We start from the raw sequence: 18703 nt of genomic DNA on the forward strand, positions 1-18703 counted from the left end.
TTGTTTGTTTGTCTCAAGCCCAGTGCTTGCTAAAGGTTACAGTCAAGTGTCAGAGTATTAAAAATGTTGTTGTATATTGCGTCTTAGAAAGCTGGTTTGCTGAATGTAGTTTAAGTTTTGGGTGAATTAAACATCATGAAATGTCAAAAATAGTTCTCCAAATGAGGGGTATTCTTACCAACTTGTTCTTACAGAATGATGATTGTTATGGGGACAGAAGGAGCATTTATCCACTATTCAGTTATTTGTTTAACCACGTACCTTTTCGAGGGAAGAGATATCTCTGTATTGAAAGTGTTTGCTATGTTAGTTTCAGGATTGGCATTTGGTCCCCAGCATCCGCATTGAGAATCCGGGTATGGTGGTATGCACTTGCAGTGCCAGAATTCAGTAGGTAGAAACAGGTAGATTCCTTGGGCTTACCAGCCAGCCAGGCTAAGGAGACCTCAGGTAGCAGAGGGAGAACTTGTGTCACACTATATGGTAGATGGCTCCTGAAGTTGACCTCTGGTGTCCACACACACCTTCTCAGCTGTGTACAATCACATGTTCATGTATGTTTACATCTCTCCAGCACCTTAAACGGCATCCATGCTTAGTATGTGGCAGACAATATGCTAGACATTTTGAGAGAAATCAAAGGACAGGAGTTGTTATGATAATAGCGGTGGGAAAGACATACGTTAATTTGTATGTGGAAAACACTCAAATGATACATTTTAAGAGACAAAATGCTGATCAGATAGCTAAAGAAGGGAAAGTAGATAAGAACTCTCCAAATCAGAACTGTTACCTATGTACCTGAGGAGAAATGACAAAAGAAGTATCAAGGATAACCTTGGCAACAATATAGCCTCTGATTCTCAAGGGTAATCGTTTTGTAACCTTTGCTTTTAATGTAAAACACAATTATGTGTGTCTATTTTGTCTGCAGGTGTGTCTGTGTACCACATGTAGCCTGGTGTTTACAGAAGCCAGAAAAGGGCGTTGGATCACCTGAGACTAGAGTCCCAGATGGGTGTGTGCCACCTCGTGTTACTGGGAATTGAACCCTGATACTTTGGAAGAACGGCTAGTGCTATTAACTGCTGAACTGTCCCTCCAGCCCTCAGTCCACTTTTTAATTGTTTGTAGATTCTAAACTTTGTCTTATTTACCTTGCCTAGCACTGTGTTTTCCTTGTTCCTCATTTTATATATTCCTTGAATAACACAGGTCTCTTTTTGGACATAGATTACAAACATAAGACAAGGGATGTTGTTTTTCATATCTTCCAACCAGTTTTGAAATCATCGTCAGTTGACTTTTGTCAATTCAGCTGAATATTGGCCCCTGATTTTCATGACCCTTAAACTGTTTCATTAATTTATATCGATTTTATATTTACTCTGTATTTGATCTTTGGATATTTGAACAACCCACACAGTACTTTTCACAACTGAACATTTATGTATTGAAAACTAAAACTGCTAATGGGGATTTACTTTTCCCATGATGTTAAGAAGCTGTTCATTCACATTCAGATCATTCCTCAAGACATTAGATTTCAAACACAAGAAATTTTTTCTCTCTAGGAACATTTGACAATGTCTTTGAGGTGTTGTGCATCGTGTGTGTGTGTGTGTGTGTGTGTGTGTGTGTGAGAGAGAGAGAGAGAGAGAGAGAGACAGACAGACAGACAGATAGAGAGAGAGACAGAGACAGACAGAGACAGACAGAGAGAGGCAGAGAGAGAGAGAGAGACTAGGAAATGTCTGATGTCCAGTGGGTAAAGTTAGATGTTAAAATCTTCAGTGCACAGCATACCCCCTTAACAATGACCCCCAATATTAACAGTGCACAGCTGAGCAATTTAGCCTTAAAATAATTTCACAAAAGACCAGTACATTGTTGAATTTTTAATGCGTGCTTGAAAGCCATGGTATTATAATTTTTATCTAGGGAAAAGATAATTTAAAAACGTTTATGCTTTGGGCCTTTTTTTCCTTTCCCCATTAATGTATTGCTTCTAAAGCTCTAAATTGATCAGATTAAGTGATTTCCTTTCTAAAATGTTCGACTACCTGTAACCACGAGTTCTTCTCTTAAGTGCAAGAGCAAGCTGTCTTCTCAGTAAGTTATGCCACATTCTGTTATGAAGAAAATGAATACCCTGCAGATAAAATATGTTCTCATTTCAAAATAAATTACACATTTAAAGGCTGCTCAACAATTTTCTAAGTATGTTTCCTCTGTACAAATCAAAATTCTATTCCTGTGTTCACCACATAGTTTTACCAGTAATAATTGGGCCAGATTTCTTTTTTCATGAGGAAGTGCTAGGCTACTGGAGACCTGCATTGACTGTATTATGCCTCTGTATACTTGTGTTTAGTTCATGTACCACATATTATATTTAGATTTTACTGGTGCCTAATTTAATGACTTTGACAGAGTTTTGTGCTATTGAATAAGACACTTAGTCACATCTTTTGTAAGGAAAACATTGCATTGTTGAGTACTTTCAAGAATATATTTTTATATATTCAAACACATGCTGATATAGCTTGTCATTTGTTTCTGTTTATGACACTGATAAGGGGAAATGAGACTTTTTCTTCTAGAAGGTTCTTCCAGATCATCAAGTTTCAACTACAGCTCTCTCTTTCCAAGTCTGCTCCATAGTTAATCTTCTCCTAGGTTGTTTCATAATAACTTTCTGTTTGCTGTGTCTCACAAATGATTATCATTTGTTCCTTTGTTCTAGGTCAGACATATTTTATGTCATAAGTCAAATCTCAAAGTTTAGTGGACAAGCATACAAAGTGATAGTGTCTAAAATTCAGGGACTCTCATGTTCATGGCAAGGAACTTTCAGAAGTAAAGACTGACCCTGATTGAATGAATGCACAGCCTCATCCTGCCGGCTGACATTTACCAATGAGATTCTTGGTTGATTCTACTGCAAACCCCATTAATTTGTTGTTTTCTGTGTGCACGTGTCTTGGTTTAGAGTTGCTTCAGTATATTGGCAGCTAGGTGTTGCTGTATACTGTACCAATCTTCTGCATTCTGTCCTTCAGCATCCGAAAAGAACCTCGCATATTTTCCCATAGCCATCCACCAGCCTTCCCCAGGTGAAGACATGAAGTAGACACTCCTGAAGCTTCAGGACCAACGTGGCGGACTTAAGACAATTGTCTTAACTCTTCCCAGAGAACAACAGGTTAACCATCCTTAAACTGGGAACACTTGCAATGTTTTGTGGGGCTTGATATTTCTTAATTTGGGGATTTTGCCCAGTGAAAGGAGAAGAGGATTCTTCCTGTGTGCACTATACGGGGACGAGCCAGCAAGCACCCTGCTGCCTTCCCTGCTGGCTGTCTTCTCCTACTGCAGAGGAAGCCTTTCTAATAATAGAACTGAGCAGAGCACAGGGAAGGTGTGAGCAACAGCAGAGACACCGAGCAGGGGTTGCACCACATGGCACCTGGACCCTCTCTTGCCTTTTCGTGTACACTGTTGAGCATGTGAGAAAATGTCTGGATGTATTTTTAAGCCTCATGCTGCAGTGCTTTTATTTCTCTTCAGCTCATGTAGGAGAGCGATAGAAATCCCCAACCTCCTCATTCTCTTTTAAAAATATCATTCCTATGAGTTGCCTTTTTCCTCAAGCCTGTAATCACCCACAATACATTCAGTTCTTTTTATCTCTGGCTGAACCCCAAAATGTCACTTAGATCTCTCCTACTCAGGGCCTTGCTGACAATGGACTTTTAGCTCTTAATTTTCTCCAAGTGACTTAAAACAAATTCTGCCCTCTAAGAGAAATCCCAGCACCAGTTGTTGAGGCAGTAAAGCTTGCCCATTTTCTCAGTCCTTCTGGTCCTTGAGGATGTCAGTTATATAATACTAGAGGAACTATAGCGGCGTTTAGGAGCTCAGACCCAATATGGCTTGCTTTCAAATACTGACATCAATAAGTACCCTTCAGTAAGGCACATAACTATTCTATATCTCCACTTCATTGTCTGGAACCAGAGAAGACAGACCATGACCCACAGGCAAGCTGCAGCACCTAAGACTTTTGTCTTTAGTTTTAGTGGAATAAAATCACACAGATTAGTGGGCACTGCAGAATCAGTTGAATGCGCAGAGACTCCAAGGCTGGCAAAAACTAAACTAGCCTAAACTAGTTGTTTTGTATCCATTTATCAAGAATATTTGATCACCTTGGATCTAGATGCTAGAACTGAGAAAAAGCTCACTGAATTGCTTAAGTGAGACACGTAGATGCTAAGCAGGCCAAGCTCCATCTATGAACCTGTAGTTGATGTTACTTGCCGGGCTGTGGCTGCTAATGACAATGATGCTGAGGCAGAGGTCAGTGCGGCACGACAGAAGCCAGTGGAACCAATCAATATCCTCACCATTTACTGCAGTTGAAGGCAGTGATTGCCAGAAGGCCATGATGTCGGTTCACCATAGGCTGGAGCAAGGAATATTTATGTCTCGAGCATGTCTTCCAAGTGGGGAATAATTATAAGTTAGGGCTGAATGGATTTGTGGCACCCCATTGAGATGGAGAAACTTTAGGAGCAGATGAAATGAATGTTATTTTAAAAACCATGATTCATTGCTACTCTTAATTCAATAATAACAACTGTGTACGGAGTTGTGTTTGAGCAGTGTTTATCACTTGTGTGTGGCCAGACAGGAGAACAATTAATAGAACTCCCATTTTCCCTAAGAGGTTTATTTGTCAAAGTTACTCTGGTCTGGTGCAACACAGATGGTGTTGTGACAGCACAAAATGATGAGTGTCACATTGTGCTTCTAATGATCTTCTCTGTACCATTCATCTTCCTGTTCTACCTTGAATCTCTGCAACGTGCTTGATTTAAGGATGCAGCACCTAGTAGAGGAACTCAAAGAATAACCTGCTTCTCTGATTATTCTTCTGAGTATTGCATGGGCAAGAAGATTTTAATAAACATAACCCAGATAATAAGATAGGTTTTTTCCCAAGATTACAAGGTACCATAGTTTTCTACTGAAGCGGGCTTGCTATTTAATTGTCTGAATTATAGTGAGCTCAATGTGACAATAAAGACCATTATTATTAGAAATGGCACATCTACATTGGGATTATTTTTCTTTTATTCACTTCTTTAAAATTTTAATTATCATGTGTTTATATACATGATATGTGTGTATGCATGCGTGTATGTACACATGCACAAGAGTAAAAGGATAAGTAGTGATTAGTTGGAAACACTGTAGAATCAGTTTTCTCCTGCCACCTTAGGGGAGTTACAGAAATCAAGCTCTGGTCTCCAGGCATTCACAGAAAACACCTTTACCTACTGACCCATTTCAGTTCTCTTCTTTTAATCTTAAAATTTTAAAGCTTTTCTTCAAATCTATAGTGTATGTTGGACATACACTCTCAATAAGATCCCCCAATCTCCATAAAACATTTTCCTCATTACTTTTAAAAGGATGCTGAAGTAGTTTTAAAATCAATTAATGTACTATTGTATATATCGACAGAGAAAAACATGTTCATAATGAGCAATGTCATGTTTCAAACCTTATGTGATAGTAGTAGATAATTTGAAAAGGCTTGTAAAAGTTGATGAAACTGTACATTTAGGAATATAAGTTACATTTATATTTTCTTTGCTCTGAAATTCACTGTGTGATTTCTTCCTTTTAAAATATTTGCATAGTTTTGCTTTTTAGATAATGAAGTAAATATCACATCAAAGTTTTTATCAACTCTTTGAATAATACCCTGAGAATAATAGTATCTTTACAAGTAGCTTGGTTTTAATTTCTAATCTTAGACTCTTATAGAATCCAGAATACTCACTAAAACATTCAAAATGTATGCCAACCTTAACCTCTAGATTGATCACATGCTTAAAATTTAATAATTGTGATAGATATAGGCTTTCACTTTTTCCAGTACTAGGCTTGACCCAGTTACCCTGAAACACATATTTGAACTCTGCTCATGCCTATTTTTAAAGCATGCTATGGATTAAAGTAAATATCTTAAAATCAAAACTCTTTGTAAATGTCATTGACTTCATATTATTAAGTGTATTTAAGTAAGATTTTCTGCTGTGTGGATGAGGCACTTTTATTTAGATGAAGGACCCTGAACTTCCTAATTCTCTTTGGTTACTTTGAACCCAAGCAAGACTATTCTGGCAGAAGATTTGGATATGAGTATATGTGCTTAGTGACTCTTGCTTTGAATTTATTCCTTTTTATTTTTTAATTGGATATTTTTATTTACATTTCAAATGTTATTCCCTTTCCCAGTTTCCCCTCCAGAAACCCCCTATCCCATCACCTCCCTCCCCTGCTTTTATGATGGTGCTTCCCTACCCACCTACCCACCCACCCACTTCCACTTCCCTGCCCTGACATTCTCCTACACTGGGACATCGAGCTTTCCCAGGACCAAGGGCTTCTCCTCCCATTGATGTCCTACAAGATCATCCTCTGCTACATATGTGGCTGGAGCCATGGGCACTCCCTGTGTACTCTTTGGTTGGTAGTTTAGGCCCTGGGAGCTCTGGGGGCGTCTGGTTAGTTGATATCATTGTTCTTCTTGTGGATTGCAAACCCCTTCCGCTTCTTCAGTCCTATTTCAAACTCCTCTATTGGGGATCCCATGCTCAGTCCAATAGTTGGCTGTGAGCATCTGTCTCTGTATTTGTCAGGCTCTGGCAGAGCCTCTCAGGAGACAGCTAGATCAGGCTCCTGTCATCATGTAGAAGATTGAAAATCGATCCATTCTTATCTCTTTGTACAAAGTTCAAGTCCAAGTGGATTAAAGACCTCCACATAAAACTAGATACACGGAAACTAATAGAAGAGAATGTGGGGAAGAGCTTCAAACACACAGGGGAGAATTTCCTGAACAGAACACCAACAGTTTATGCTCTAAGGTCAACAATTGACAAAAGGGACCTCATAGAACTACAAAGCTTCTGTAATGCAAAGGACACTGTCAATAGGACAAACCAGCAACCAGCAGAATGGGAAAAGATCTTTACCAATCCTACATCTGATAGAGGGCTAATATCAAATATATACAAAGAACTCAAGAAGTTAGACTCCAGAGAATCAAATAACCCTATTAATAATTGGGGTTGAGTTAAATAAAGACTTTTCAGCTGAGGAATGCAGAATGACTGAGAAGCACCTAAAGAAATGTTCAACATCCTTAGTCATCAGGGAAATGCAAATCAAAACAACTCTGAGATTCCACCTCACACCAGTCAGAAAGGCTAAGGTTGAAAACTCAGGTGACAGCAGATGCTGGTGAGGATGTGGAGAAATAGGAACACTCCTCCCTTGTTGGTGGGGTTGCAAGCTGGTACAACCACTGTGGAAATCGGTCTGGCAGTTCCTCAGAAAAATGGACATAGTGCTACCTGAAGACCCAGCTATACCACTCCTGGGCATATACCGAAAAGATGCTCCAACATATAACAAGGACACTTGCTCCATTATGTTCATAGCAGCCTTGTTTATAATAGCCAGAAGCTGGAAAGAACCCAGATGTCTTACAATGGAGGAATAGATACTGAAAATGCTGCACATTTACACAATGGAGTACTATGCAGCTATTAAAAACAGTGATTTCATGAAATTCTTAGGCAAATAGATGGAACTAGAAAATATCATCCTGAGTGAGGTAGGCCAGTCCGAAGAGAACACACATGGTATGCAGTCACTGAGAAGTGGATATTAGTTGAAAGCTCAGAATACCCAAGAAACAATTCACAGCTCATATGAAGCCCTGGAAGAAGAAAGACCAAAATGTGGATGCTTCAGTCCTTAGAAGGGGGAACAAAATACTCAAGGAAGGAAATATGGAGACAAAGCATGGATGGAACACAGACTGAAGGAAAGGCCATCCAGAGACTGCCCCACCTGGGGATCCATCCCAAATACTGACCCCAAACCAGACACTATTGCTGATGCCAAGAAGTGCTTGTTGAATTTATTTCTTTATCCAACCAGTAACAAATAAAACAAAACTGTACAACTCAAATATTCTGTAGTGTAAAACTCTGATTCAATAGAAATAGCTTTGCTTTGCTTTTGTCTTCAACAATAAAATTTGCTGTATTCTGGTTCTGAAATGATGGTTTTGGCCTTTTGAAGATATTGATAACATCTATGAGATATGTCTCTTGTAGAAAATGTCTTCCTTTTGGTATGACCAGTGTCCAGAAGTAATGTTTCCCATCCAACCCTGTTTTAGATGTACTGAAAACATTCATCCTTCACTGTGAGTACAGTTCAGTGTGAAAAATGACTCAACTTTTTATAAATATATAACTATATAAACCACTTTATATAATATGCTGAAACATTTTGATATGACTAGATGAAATCGAAGAATAACAAAAAGTATCAATTTTCAGTACTGAATCTATGATAGTGTGGGCATTGCATTAACCAAACATCCTCTGAACATTAGTGGGAATGACATCCAGACCCAGCCCATTTTAGTTTTAACTGTGCAGTGATATTTTTCTTTGTTAAAGACAGAAATGAATCTGTGTTAAAATTAATCCCTGTATATATTTTCTAGTGTTTGTTACAAAAGAAAAATATTCTTACCCTCTTTAGCACATTTTCCAGTAATAAAGGAGCCCAAAAGGTATCATCCATGTGTCTCTTATAACTGCACATAGAGAACTCTTATTTTCATGCTTTGGGTATGCATGACCTTATCTATGACAAAAGAAATGAGTTTCCAGTGTTGCAGCAACCGCCTTTCCTCTATGAATGGTATGGGTGTTCGGGTAGACATTTGGGCTGTGACTGTGAGTAGGCACTCACTGCTGTTCGTCCGGGTAGACATTATTGTCAGTGTAGATTCTTTGGACCTGGAGGTGGAATGGTGGACTTAAGAGCACAGAAGTCTCCTTCCTTGCAACACTCGATGGTTCATGATTGAAAACCTAAAACCTTCCAGCCTGCTGATTAATTGCATTTATTTATCTCTCTTACAGGCAATCAGCTTTACTCTAATTAATATAAACACATCCCCTAAAAATTACATATGTGGCAATAAATCTGGTTGTATCTATATTCATAATCAGAGATATTCCTTAATATGTTTGAGGCTAAGATTTTTGATCTGTAAAATGGAGGTGATAAACACTTGCCTCGCATGGTTATAACAAGGATTAAATGACAGGGATCACGTGGAAGGCTTATAATAAATTTCAAATCCTGTGGAAAATACTTAATATATTTTAACTGTTAAATGTGCTGAATTTACGGCTTTGTTACTAAGAACATAAATTGATCATTAACTTGTAAATGATGTGAATGTAGATTATATTTACTATGTGAGGCTCAGACGACTTAACTATTGCATTAACTCATGTGATGTTTGAATACATTAGCCTGACTCTAGATGTGTCTAATAGTTACCATCAGTTTGTTCTTTGGGGATTGTTGGTTCCTTTCCTTTTTCAACTGAGTTATATTTTTCATGTGCTTAATTTAGTGAAGGAGAGTTCATAAATATTTCCTTTATTTGTATGGGGTTGCAGTATTTTTTATTTGTAGCATGCAGGGTACAGACTATTGTAAGCATGGGGCAATCAGCAATCAACTTGCAGGAATTGGTCCTCTTTTCCTACCAAGTGGGTCCTGGGGATGGAACTGGGAGGCTTGTCGGTGAGAACCCCTGCCTAGTGAATGGTCTCTCAGGACCTTTTCATATTCTTAAAGATAATACTTGTTTGTTGATTGGCATATTACAATGATTGACATTCATAGATCATTATTTTATTTTAATTTTATTTATCTTTCTTTGTAGTTATTCTCTTCTCCATATTGTACATTTTTACTCCTGAGTTTAATTGTTGTATCTGGAACTAGTAAGTATTGGGAAGATTTTCTTTCTACTCTTGATTGTACTTTAATTTCTACTAAAAATACAAAATGTACTGTACAATATTGCTAGTAAAATATAAACCTTTTAAAAACGTTTGTCTTTTTTTTACCTTTTTAATTTATTTTTATAATTTTATTTTTCTTGGATATTTTATGTATTTTCATTTCATTTCCCCCCTCCCCCTGTCTCCATGAAGATGCTCCCATTCCCGCCCACCCACTCCAACCTCAACACCCTCGCATTCCCCTACACTGGGGAAATGAGCCTTCACAGGACCAAGGGCTTTTCCTCCCATTGATGCTGGACAATGCCATCCTCTGCTACATATGTGGCTTGAGTCATGGGTCCCTCCATATATCCCAGTGGTTGATGGTTCAGTTCCTGGGAGCTCTGGTGGGGTCTGGCTGGTTGATATTGTTCCTCTTCCTATGGTGTCACAAACCCCTTCAGCTCCTTCAGTCTTTTCTCTAACTCCTCAATTGGTGTCTGCTTGTTCAGTTCAATGGTTAGCTACAACCATCCTCATCTGTGTACAACAGTGTGGTTCTCTAGTCTTATCACAAATTCCATACTGAATATGAGTCATGGCAGTTTTAAATATTTAAGTAATCATGGTTCAATTTTTATAATAGCAGCACTCTACAGTTAGCTCTTCTGCAGTAAAGGTTTTCAGGGCTTGTGAATAAAAACATGCTTGCTCCTTCTCCCTGCTTTGGAGTCTCCATGTAAGTTGCCTCAGCTTTTCAACACCGCTTTTAGCTTTGCTCACTCTTGAAATTCCTTAAAAATGAATAAAATAAAATTATGCAAAACTACTTTATTAGAATATGGAATCAACATGTCCTGCCAAATTTTGAGCCTGCTGTTGCACCCATATTGCTGGTCCTCACTCTTCACTGAACCTTGAGCCTGGTGTTGCCCTGGCATCACTGGTCCTGACTTCCCATTCCCCCCTGAGCTGCATTTCCAAGTTGATGTTTCTTTTCCTCATCACCAGTTCTCAGGACCATCTCTCCCAATCACCACTTTCATTAATTAGAATCACATGTTAGGAAGGTATTGCTTCCTTAAAAACAAACAAACAAACAAACAAACAAGCAAACAAACAATTCATTGTCCATATGAATTTACTCATGCTGAGTAGAGGTATTTGCAAATGACAGACTGTTATGTGATCCATGGTCTTATTTTATATTTTCCTCAAAATACTTGTGACTGTAACTGATTTCCTAATATAAAATGCCAATTAGTGTTTAACATAAAAAACTGATATTTCCAAAAGTGACGTTGTGTTCATCTTCTATAGGCATAATTGAGTAGCTTTTCCAGTTCAAAAACTATTTTTTCAATGGGCCCCAGCACAAAATATTATTTTAGGCTATTTCATTGTAGACAGACAGAGGGTCTGTGCACAAATAAAAAGGCTATTTAGGGAAGATATTTCAGAAGTTGTAAGGCAAGTGATGTCCTGTAAGCTGTGAGGATGAAATGATTATTCTTTACAATTATTAAAAGGAGAAAAAGACGACTCACACAATCATCACAGGGGGGTTGGCAGTATCAGTGCTGTGAGTCAGTAGGGGATTTGAGCATTGTTTATGTGGAAAAGAAAGTTGATAAATTTCATTCCACTTCATTGATGTAGTAGTGGGTCTAGGCCCTAGTTTCTCATCAACTCTGAAATGCTTGTAGTTCTTCAACTTCTGGTACTTTTTGTTTTTCATTATTACCTTTATTTTCTGGTCTTTTCACGTTCTGCTTTAGGAAATGTTCAGAGCAAATCCTAACGGTGAGGGGAAATCTGATTCTTTGACAAGAGCAAACAACTATTTGTGAGCCAGCTTCTTTAGTGAGGGTCGTGCCGAGCGTTAAAAGTTTTCCTTGGTTTTCCCACAAGGATTGGGAAGCTCATCTGTCAGGGAAGGTGTCTTATGCCGTCTCCTGTCAGAGCCTGCTGTACCGCACTGCATAGCCTCCTGCTGGGATTTTTCTCCTTTCTTTCATGTGTTAATGAAGGAATCTAGACTGGCTATTCATCACGGCTCCATTTATTTCTCATTTTTAGTTCTTATTATGGAGAACATCATTGGAAAGACATCATACTTTCATAGATGACTAATCCCTGATTAAGATAGATCACCTATTGCTTCATAAGGAACATCTGGCATCAAAGATAATTCCATTGACTCGAAATCTCATAACATGTAACATCATTAAACTGAAGAAAAGACTGTCATTCTCTTTGCTTATAATGATGCATTTCTTCCAAAAAGTCACATAAAGCTACTTTATATTTTTCCCCAGTGATCTGTGAAGTACAAAACATGGTTTTGAAGATGTCTCAGAAGTTTCTTCCCAACGACAGTAGGTCTGTGAACAACGAAGACAGAAGTGCAAATCTGAGGCCCAGAGCATCCTCCTCAGAGTGGCTTTTAATTGTATAGTACTCGTTTGACTGATCTATAACCACATGTACCAAAAGAAGAGACAATTGATTTCTAATGAAAAATATGTTTCTGTAGACATATGTCCATAAACATTCTCTCCAGATAATAAACTTAAATGGGGAAAAAATACCTCATAAAGAATTACATCATTGATAGATTTGAATTGATGAGAAAGCTTTACTGTTTTCTGGGAATAAATCAAGAAATCATTATTTCTTATACAATCTGTAATAACGTCAGGTCAATGCTGGGAACTCTTTCAAGTTTATATTCGGTAATTGCCACTTTAACAATAAGGATTTATTTCATGTTAATTAAAGAAAATACTATAAGTTATCTAAGCTAGTAATGAAAATGAAAACAATGAAGTAAGTGTGATTTTCTTTAAAGACAATTTTGTCTGAATTAGGGTTGCAATTATGGAATTAAATGTTCGTAAGAATTTTCCTCACACTACTATTGAGTACTGTATTGTTTTGAGAAATACTTTTGATATGATCTATCCTGGAGTTCATTGGAAAAATTATCCCCACATTCTTTTTTTTTTTTTATGGAAATAACACTGCTTTGAGGAATTAAATTAGATAAGACAAAGAGGTGAGGATAAGCTAAAATCCTTCCATTTGGTGATAAGCCTATGAATGTATAAACAGAAAAAAAATCTATAAAATATATGCACAGTGGTTAAAATAGAACACCGGTTTTATTTAGAATATGTTAACTGATGATTTATCTTCTTCTGAGAAATAAATGAGAACTCCTCAGAAAGAGGGAAACGGACAAATTCATTACATCATTCATTTTTAAGAATATTTCTGATTAGATTATCGCGTAGCATTTACTGAATTTTAAAATAAAATATCAAAAAACAAAAAAACCCAAACAAAATAAAATAAAATAAAATAAAATATCAGAGAAGAGCTATCTGCACTAATATATATTTTCATTTGTTAAAGCACTTAAGTTTATTTAAGATTGTGGTTACTTTGCCTGTAAAAACAAAACCAAAGCTAAAACAAAGAAAGAGCCCAAACTCTCCAAGTGCTTGGGTGATCAAGCCCAGTCCAGAGTTTCCTCTGACAACACCAAGGAAATTACTTTGAAGCTTTTTGTATTCTTGAGTTTAAAATATAAACAAGCTGTGGAATTCCTGGTTAAGTTTTCAAAACCTGGTGATAGTCCCTGGCATATCCAGTTGCATGAGAACTAAGGGACTAAATGCATACTGTCACACTGAAGCCAGACAAGGCAGCCTTTCTAGGGAAAAAGGATCCCAAGGCAGACAACATAGTCAGAGTTAGCCCCAACTCCACTTGTTGTGGGACCCACACGGAGACCAAGCTGCACGTCTGCTACATATATGTAGAGGTAATAGGTCCAGCCCCTGCGTGCTTTTTGGTTGGTGCTTTAGTCTCGGCGTCCCCTCATGGGCCCAGCTTAGTTGACTTTATACATCGTTTTGTGACGTCCTTGACCCCTCCCGCTCCCTCAATCCTTACTCTGACTATTTCACAAGACTCTCATAGCTTCACCTAATGTTTGTCTGTTGGTCTCTGCTTCTTTTTCCATCAGTTTCTGGATGAAGCGACTGAGAGGATGGTTAGCCTAGGCTCTTGTCTGGAGGCATAGCAGAAGATCATTAATAGTTTTGGGTGTTTGTTCTCTTCCATGGGATGGGTCTCAAGTTAGGCCAGTCATTGATCGGCCATCCCCTCAGTCTCTGCTCCATCTTTAATCTCTCTACTTCTTGTAGGCAGGGCAAATTTTGGGTCAAAGGTTTTGTGGGTGAGTTGGTGCCCCCTCTCCCTCTATTGGAAGTCCTACCTTGTTACATGAGGTGGCCACATCAGCCTCTAAATGTCTCACTGCTCTGAGTATCAGTTAGGGTAACCACTATACACTGCCTGGAACCTCCTTTGTCTGTGTTCAGTGGCTTTAAAAGCACTTATTGCTCCTGCAAACGACCTATTTTGTATTTTTAGCATTCAGATTGGAAGACTGAGCAGGTCACAACTTCCTGTGAAATCAGTTCCTGGGTATCTGATACCCTCTTCTGGCCTCCATGAGTAACTGCCCACATGTGTTGTCTATAAAAAGGTAATCAGGTAACACACACACACACACACACACACACACACACACACACACACACACACACCCCACACACACATTCTTCCTATATCACAGGGTTTCTGGGTTAGAAAAAGTATCATTAATATTTGCAATTCTGGGACTCAAACCCATGTCTTTGCCCACGTTGAGCATGTGCTACCACTGAGTAGAAGCATAGACCATTTTTTGCCTACAGCACAAGGCAGTGTCTAAAGTGGACTGAGGAACCTCCTATGTAATGCAGGTGGCACACGAAGATGACAGTGATCAGAAGTTTAAGTCCATGTGCACTAACTTGTACAGGAAAATGAGGACTCCGATTATTGGGGGCTTTGAGATTTTTTTGGTGCTGATCATTTGGTGATACTTCATCCTCTGGTCTGGAGCAAGATTACTCATTATCTTGAAACATAACTTGGTATCGTCTAGGGCAATGAGGGAAGGTATTTCTAGATCCATTTCCATGCAGTCTTTTGAAATGTTGCTGAAGGGAAAGCAAAAAGTCTTCTATCTTTATAGTCATTAAACATCTCCACTTCTCTTTGGCAGCTCACCGCCATTGCTAGCTTCTGTATTTAAGTGGGATCTTTGCTTGAAACTTTACCAAAACAATGAGAACTGTGTCTCAATAACAATTCTTTTGCCTAAATAAACTGCTTCTGTAACCTGTGGTTTGAACTCTACCTCATACTTTTGAACTACTCACGCTTCGTTATTTTATTTGTTTGGGTAAGTCCTTAGAAAGCTGCATTCTATTTGGAATTATGATGTAGACAAGAGTTAGAAGGGATTCATGGGTGACTTACAAAGGAGTGAGGGGAGCTGAATGCAAGGTCACACTCCAGAGAGTCTCAATGGAACCCTTGGCAAGCCATGCCATGCTCTGACCTCGGGAGGCCATTCACTCCTTTGTGCCTTGCAGTGCAATGAGACCTGGCATAGCATGTGTCTTATAGTAGTTCACTTATTTTTTTTGCCTCAATTCTTGTTTATCCCTCATTCTTTTCTTTCATTCTTGCTTACATGCCCCCCCCAAAGCATTTCACTCTTGATTTTGTCTTTAGAATTTGGTTTCTAGAGACTTACAACTGAAACTGAAGTGTCTTGCAACTTTATAAGACCACTCTCATAAATATGATCTTATTCTATCATTGTATTAAATACTTAAAAAATCAAAGCAGCATTGCCAGCACAGTCTACTAATAAGCTGTCAAGCACTAGCATGCGAACTTCTTGTGCGGCAGGCTTCTGGCCCTCTGCCTCTTCATTGACAATTTAATCACAGAAGTAAACATTTTCATTTCTTCAGTAGCAGATTTATGGACTTCAGTCTCCCTTCAAATTGGAGTTCAGTTTTAAAACCACCGATTTCAGTCAGTGTCTGTTTGCTCCTTAACCAGGGATTAACATTTTTTAGTGTTTCAGGCTTATTCGCTTGGTTCACTGCATTGACTTATTTATTTTTCTTTAAGATAATAACTTGCCAATTTTAAATTTACACAGCTCTATATCCACTTATAATCTATAATTCACTAGTGCAATCTATGAAATATTAATGGCCACCCAGTGCAGCAAATGATGCATCATTTCTCTAGAAGTCCATTTTTGCAATCCTCTACTTCTTTCTTTCCATCTGGGGTACTTGATCTCTAAGGCTGATGTGCAAATGTCATCTTCACATTTCCTTCTTTTGTCTCTTACTGTTTGAATCTTCAAATTTTATGTTTAGTTGTGTGTGTGCTTGTGTGTCTATGCATCTGTGTGTCTGTCTGTCTATGTGTGTGCATGTGATTTGAAGGTGCCCACATGGTCAAGAGAGCTGTAGCTCTACCTGCAGGCAGTTGTGTGCCCTCTAAAGTGGATGCTGGAGCCTGGATTATAACCTTTATTCTTTACATTTTTCCTATGTCTTGGTTTTGCATTCAGTTTTTAAAGGAATACATTATACAGTTTTTTTTTTTTTATTTTCTTAAACTGACAATGTTGAAGTCTTTTGAGATTGGTCAAACTGTTAGCACTCCTCTAGATTCCAGATTGGAGAGAGAAAAGTCACTGGGATTTTTCTCAATTTACTTTGATTTCTACGAAGCCAGTAAGGAACAGTGGAGAAATATAGAGAGTATAAACATGAAGTTGGAAGAAGAAATGTTTATTGCCAAATTGCCCTCAAAATTCTATGGTCAATGCACCCTACACATGCTGTTACCTTGGGGTCAAAAATGCTATGAACCACATGCTTGCTGCTTTTGATTCTATTAGCTTGGGAGGAGGGGTCATGTCAACATTCAAGGGTCTGCTCACAGACCCTTTCTTGTTTTATTTATTATTGGAGCATTTGGCCATGGCAAACCATTCTTGCTTGGTGAAAATGTTTCTATTTTTTTCTGTGCGCTTCATTGATAGTTTGGGGGAATAGAGTATTGTGGATTTAGACTAACTTTTCATTAAATTTTGCAAGTTTTGTCTATTTCTCTCCTGGTATCTAATCATATTGAGGAAGAGTGGCTTGGGAGGCTCTGTCATATGTTAACAGAGGGAGAACTGCTGCCTTCATCCTAGAAAGTAAAGCGGGTCTACAAAACAGTACATGTTTAAAGCCCAGAAGAAAATGAAAAGTGAAAATCTAGAAACAGGTAAGAAAAACAGTCAATATGACAAAGAAAATAAAAGACTGAAGTAGTAAAGTTAATAATGCAGACCACTTCATTGAAATAAATAGCCTACTTTATACTCCAATTAAAAGGAGAGTGTTGGAATTTATAAAAGCAAATCTAAGTATATGCTATCTCAAGAAACCAAACTTAAAACACAAAACAAAGGTGTATTAAAAAGTGGAAAATAGCTAAATCTAAATCCTTTTTCTTTATTATTATTTAAGAATTTCAGACAGGCCCGGCCCGCAGCAGCTCTCTGCTCCCAGAACCCGTGGGAGAGATACCTTACCGCCTGGTCAGGTGGGCACTCCTGAGGCTGCAGAGCGGAAGAGACCACCAACACTGCCCACCCCTGCCCACATCCCTGACCCAAGAGGAAACTGTACAAGGCCTCTGGGTTCCTGTGGGGGAGGGCCCAGGAGCAGCAGGAGCCCTGCCTGAGACACCGCCGGAACCTGAAGGAAACAGACCGGATAAACAGTTCTCTGCACACAAATCCCGTGGGAGGGAGAGCTAAACCTTCAGAGAGGCAGACACGCCTGCGAAACCAGAAGAGACTGCTCTCTGCACACATTACTGATTCCAGAGGAAAACACCGGAGGCCATCTGGAACCTGGTGCACGGAGGCCCCGGAAGAGGGGGCGAGATCTTCCTGGTTGCTGCCACATGAGAGCCTGTGGGCAGAACCCCATGAGCGAACTTGAGCCTCGGGACCACAGGTAAGACTAACTTATCTGCTGCAAGTGACCTGCCTGGTGAACTCAAGGCACAGGTCCAGAGGAACAGCTGAAGATCTGTAGGGAGGAAAAACTACACGCCCGAAAGCAGAATACTCTCTCCCCATAACTGACTGAAAGAGAGGAAAACAGGTCTACAGCACTCCTGACACACAGGCCCATAGGACAGTTTAGCCACTGTCAGAAATAGCAGAACAAAGTAACACTAGAGATAATTTGATGGCTAGAGGCAAGTTTAGGAACCCAAGCAACAGAAACCAAGACTACATGGCACCATCGAGCCCAATTCTCCCATCAAAACAAACATGGAATATCCAAACACACCAGAAAAGCAAGATCTAGATTCAAAATCATATTTGACCATGATGCTGGAGAACTTCAAGAAAGACATGATGAACTACCTTAGAGAACAAGTAGAAGCCTACAGAGAGGAATCGAAAAAATGCCTGAAAGAATTCCAGGAAAACATAAATAAACAAGTAGAAGCCCATAGAGAGGAGACACAAAAATCCCTGAAAGAATTCCAGGAAAACACAATCAAACAGTGGAAGGAATTAAAAATGGAAATAGAAGCAATCAAGAAAGAACACATGGAAACAACCCTGGATATAGAAAACCAAAAGAAGAGACAAGGAGCTGTAGATACAAGCTTTACCAACAGAATACAAGAGATGGAAGAGAGAATCTCAGGAGCAGAAGATTCCATAGAAATCATTGACTCAACTGTCAAAGATAATGTAAAGCGGGAAAAGCTACTGGTCCAAAACATACAGGAAATCCAGGACTCAATGAGAAGATCAAACCTAAGGATAATAGGTATAGAAGAGAGTG

The 18703-nt window shown here is 38.8% G+C and overlaps 1 pseudogene; it reads left to right on the forward strand.

Annotated features, from left to right (window-relative positions):
• The first annotated feature begins 4272 nt into the window (after positions 1–4272).
• Positions 4273–18703, forward strand: part of LOC116898338 — a 53127-nt pseudogene continuing 38696 nt past the window's right edge.

This window comes from Rattus rattus, chromosome 4, assembly GCF_011064425.1.
Source record: "Rattus rattus isolate New Zealand chromosome 4, Rrattus_CSIRO_v1, whole genome shotgun sequence".
In the NCBI taxonomy this organism is placed as follows: Eukaryota; Metazoa; Chordata; class Mammalia; order Rodentia; family Muridae; genus Rattus; species Rattus rattus.